General features: G+C 33.1%; 1 long non-coding RNA gene across 1 annotated transcript; it reads left to right on the forward strand.

The window, feature by feature from the left end:
• Window positions 1-1,477: 1,477 nt before the first annotated feature.
• Window positions 1,478-4,646, forward strand: LOC110890753. Its single transcript, XR_004871053.1, has 3 exons — window positions 1,478-1,644; window positions 1,809-4,136; window positions 4,216-4,646. It is a non-coding gene; the product is annotated as an uncharacterized LOC110890753 (long non-coding RNA).
• Window positions 4,647-5,392: the final 746 nt, after the last annotated feature.

Here is a 5,392-nt window from a genome sequence, read left to right on the forward strand (position 1 = left end):
CAAATTAATTTGATTCGAATACCGTCCATTATTACGGTGACCCCAAACTTTAGTGCTTGGTTATTTAAAAGTTCTAAGGATGTTAAACAATCTGTAATTTAATTAAGGAGTTTTGGTAAAAAAAAAATTGTTGAGACAATATTTAATTATCTGTAATTTAATTTTACACAAGTATTTCAATCATGTTTGAAAATTTATTTACGTAGACAGTTATTCAATTTTATCTATCGAATTATTACCTAATTGAAATTAATAAATAATACTTTGTTAAAAGTTTTTAACTCTATGAAAATATTGTTGTGTTAATACTATCTATAATATTATGTGATATACGACTATGAAAGTTTTTATTTAAATTTTTCATGGCTAACATATGTGTATAACTGTATATAAATTCATTCCGTAATAGCCGTATTTATTATATTTAAAGTATATCTAACTCTATTTGTTTACATATATATACTTTAGTGTCAATAAACCCAATTCATTATTATTTTCTTAACTGGGAAGGAAAAATGGATTTGATTTGGTTAAAATTTCGTAACTCAATATATGATAATAACACTTTTATTAATTTTAGCATTAAATTACTTTGTTAACTGATAAATCATTGATATCTTGCATAAAATTGTATATTGAATTGATATGGTTTAATGAACAGGCACTTTTATTTGAGCCACATCTATACTATATTATAATGCATGAGTGAGGGGTATTTTAAGATACCCAAAAAATAAGAACTTTTCCCCCCCTTTATTTATAGATAGACCCCTAAATTGAGGGTGATTTGGTCTTTTAAACACTATTTATTTTTTAGTCCCTAAACTTATTACACTTAAATCCTTGAATTTTAACAAAATTATAGATAATTAATTACACTTTTCCCACTCCACTATAATTCTTTTATGTATTCTTGTGATATCTTTTAAACTATGATGTTATAAAAACATTCGAATGTACCGTGATGACCTGCTCATTTTTGTCGACGTTTCGCTGGTTGTGTTGGTCAATATTGACGTGCTGATTATTGATTAAAATGTACAAGTAGATGATGCCTTAGTGTACAAGTGATTAAAACACTAACATTTTTAAAAGTAAAACTATTGTTGAATAATCAATTAAACTTTTTTTTACACTTTAGTCAAATATCAACAAAACGTTCTACTTTAAAGGTAACAAAATTTTAACCGGAAAAAACTTTTTTAAAATTTAAACTCTAAATTATAGTACAATCAGTTGAAAAGCATCATCTACTTTTTTGAACTTTAAAAAAAAATAGATGATGTTAAAATTTAAACGTTCTACTCTACAATTTAAACTTTTTTTAAAAGCCTTTATGTCAGTCATTTATGAGGCACTCTTCCTCCATCTCACAACAGAAAAGGCGGATAACCTAATGCCATTTCAAAATTTAAACGTTTCTTTCCTTTTTTCTCTCTCTCTCTCTCAAAATCCCTACTCTTATTTTAAAGTTCAGATAACCACATATTTGTGAAGATGGCGGCCTCTGTTCAGGTAAGACGACGACAATGGAGATGAAGTCTAGGGTTTGCAGCGGCGCTACAGGCGGTAACAGTAACCAAAATTGAAAGTAGAAGATGGTGTACGGACGGAACCAAACACAACCTTCATCTTCCTCCTCAGGTACCTAAATCGTCTCTCTTTGTCTTTAGTTTTCCAAGGTCCTTTATGTTTTACATCTCTAGGGTTAAATTCGATTCTTTGATGGAGGGATGGTTTGAAGGTGTTTTTGGAACTAATAATTGATGTGGTGTTAGTTATTTCTCTTGGTGTCGATATGGCTTTAGCTTCCTCACTAGATGATGCTTGATGAGCTTGCCGAAGGTTCAACACGCCCAGATCTGGTATGCTTTCTCTTTTTTAACTGATTGTACTTTCTTCAATTTGATGAGCTTGCGACAGGGTTCTTAGGTTTTTTCATTCACATGTGTCTTCCTCTGGAGTTCGACCTCTGGTGGAGTTCGACATCTTCCATTCTTCCTTTGTTCCATAAATTTCTTCTTCTCCAATCTCCACTCATTCAATCTCTGGTCCATTCCTTCATTCTTCTCCGGTCTCCATTCTTTTAACCTTTGGCTCACGTCTTCCTCTTTTAATCCTCTGGTTAGTAAATACATATACAGGTTGATCACATTTTGTTTAATTTTTTGCTAATGATGAAATTAGTCAGGAAAGTTATTTTTGATGTTTTTTTAAGATATATAATTTTTTAAACCTGGGCCGTTATGTATGGCTTTCTGATGATGTTTTCAGGGAGGTTTGAGAAAAAAGATGGTGCTTTGGGAGCCTAATGATCAACCGCCTTGCACAACACCTGAGAAAAAAAGTGATCAACTATGTGGAGGATGCTAACAAAAAACAAAGTCACCCGAAGAGTTTAAAGAGACAATCGGAACCCCAATAGCCATCAAGATTCAATCTTTATCGTACATATCTGGTACATACATCATCCTTTAGTATTTTGGATGTTTTCTGAATTTCTCTCTCTTTTATTTAAATGATGACAGGTTGACTTCGACATTTTTGGCTATGGATATATGTTCAAACAATCAAGTGTTTTCCCAACCGCTCAGTGGTTAGCAAGATGTATATTTGTTCCTGTTTTTAAACTCATAAGTAAGTATGATGTAGAGGTTATATTTATGTCTATTTTTGTAGAGACACAACTCATAGGTTCAAAGTATATAACAAAGCTTTAAGGCTTTTAAGTTTCATTAAGTGAGTATGCAAAAATGATATATTTTAAGTTTTAGGCATCCCTCACGGAAGATTTATCTAGACCTAAAAAGGATCAAAGAAATTAGCTAAGGAGGAAATTGGTCAAATGGGTTGAACGGGTCAAATGCGTTAAAAGTCATGCAAAGTTTATCGGTAATAGTATGATTAGAACATCCTAAATCACTTCATTTAAATATATAGATTGTGTTTATAGTAATATAAATGTATGATTTCTAAATAGGTGAAAGCATGTTGCAATTTCTATTGTATGATTTGTGTTCAGTAATAAGAACAACATTAGGTGACGCTTTGCTAATGGTCACTATTGCTAATTTGTTAATTAGTGCTTTCAGAGGCTATACCCTTAATCAAGATTCTGGAGTTCCAGCTAAAAGAAGAGCTCATGCATGTGTTTTATGTAGGTACGCATCTGCGTCTTTTTTCCTTTATATATTGTGTGCAAAAACTGACATTGCATGCTATTTATGGTTCGTTTTGTTGCCACACAAATGTTTATGTATTTATATATTTTATTTGCTAGGGCACATGATATTAGTAAAGTCTGGTTCTAGCTCGACCCCTAAAATTAGGGGTGGCAATTCACGTTAGCTTCCGGTTGTTCAGATTAGCAGGCTCTCATAGTCCAACACAAACTTGACTCAAATACTAAATCGTGTCCAACACGAACCCGAACAACCCATATCATTCACAACCTTTTTCTGATCTTAAAAGCTTTCCTCAAAGAGAATAAAAATTGCTACACTTTAAGACCCAATGGTGGAAAATCGAGTTTAAATCTAATTCGAGCCCCTTTTATGTATGTAAATTATGATGAAGAAGATAAGTTACCCAAATTTGATCTTTTTCTTGGTGAAATAATTAGCAAATGCTTGAAAAATGCTTTTAGTGTTTGTCTTGTGAATGTAGGAATCGGTATTCCTTTCATATCCCGGTTAGAGTTAAGGCCACTTGATGGGTCGGTTTACGAAACTGATCCTGAGAGTTTTAAGGCATTAGTGTTGATTCAAAGATCGGATAACGGATATACTACCGGGTCGGTAATCAAGTGATGTTTATGATCGAATTTGGTTTCCTTAAAATTCTCTATCATGGGATTCTTTACATACATCTTTAGATATAGATATAAGCGGAGGTGGCTATCGAAATAACTAGAAATTAGGGTGAGTCTGCTATTGCAGACACAAACAAAAAAAACTGACACTTTCTAATGATTTTGACACTGATGATAAAAACCAGGTCTTTATTTACCTTTAATCTTTTAAAATATTTCATGTCTTTTTCTTACCAAAGGAGAATTAATTGATGAACATATTTTGGACATTTTTTATCGTTTAATTTCAAAAGAAGGGTCATTGCGAAAGATTGAGGACCAGAAGGTTTGTAAATGACTTTTTCAAATTTTTTATAATAATATTCACTATAAAGTTTACCATGTTTTTCTATCTTGTTGGTTAGATACTTTGAAGGCTGGCTCAGAACTGAGAATATGCTACGAAAAGCTAATTAACGAAGAAAGTTTTATTCTTGCTTTCATACAACACTTTGTTTAATGTTTTGCATCATTTTGTTTAATGGTTTGCTTAAACAATTGCGATAATGATGTAGACATATGTACGACAGCTGGAAAATAGTCGACTCAAGCTTACACAGCTTGAGTAGGAGCTTAAACGAGCAAGCTAGAGCATGAGACCTTAGAACTTGTGTGTGTAGAGGATCTTGATTGAGGTCACATGTTTGCGAGGTTGAAATTAAGAGATTGGCTAGAAATGATTCATTGTTCTGTTTATTTCTTTTTTAGTTTTGGAATTTTGATGTTCCTTTCTATAACTGTTGATATAGCCTAGACTAAGATATAAGATGTATGAATGATTTATTATCTAACCAAACTGATAAGGTCCTTGTTGAGTTCTATATTTTCCTTCTATTATAAATCATCTTTAAATGAAAGTTGTGATTTTTATCATTAATCATGTATGGTCTCTATGTGTGAGTTATGTGATAATCAATTTAAAAATCTTTTTGACTCTTGTATGGGATATGCACAAATCTTGTTGATTGCACGAAAAAAAGTTGAAGTATCTTTCAAATGTTAAATTTATGCTATCATTGTGCTTAGGCTGGGTGGTGTGGTCTCATGCTAGGGGCTTTATCACTAACTTGCATGGTGTGAAATAACACGCCCTATTAAGCCCCTTTTAACTATTAAAAAAAGAAAAAAAGGATAAATAATAACAAAATCTGATCGGTTGATGAAGGTGGACCCCATTGCTTTCTTCCTCTCATGCCTGCTATTCCTTTGGCGGAGGCCAAGGATAGAGCCCACATTGGCGGAGGTGGGGTTGTGCAGGGGCGCCATGAGACGCTAAAATGGGTGAGGTGGCAAGGGGCGCGAAACCACACCATGTTGTCTTATACGTGTAGTGAAACTTGGTAATTGATTTGTTACATATGGAGTTATGCAATGATTTGTTACATGTGGTCTTATGGATGTACTATACATGGCAAAAAAGGCTCAACCTTATTGTAAAGAATGTTTTCGCTCAAACAAGGACATGAAGTTTTTGGTGTAACGCGAACAAACCGAATTCAAGTTGTCTCCCCCGCTGCATCGCGCGGGCACCCTGCTAGTGTT

This window comes from Helianthus annuus, chromosome 11 (assembly GCF_002127325.2).
Source record: "Helianthus annuus cultivar XRQ/B chromosome 11, HanXRQr2.0-SUNRISE, whole genome shotgun sequence".
Taxonomy (NCBI): Eukaryota; Viridiplantae; Streptophyta; class Magnoliopsida; order Asterales; family Asteraceae; genus Helianthus; species Helianthus annuus.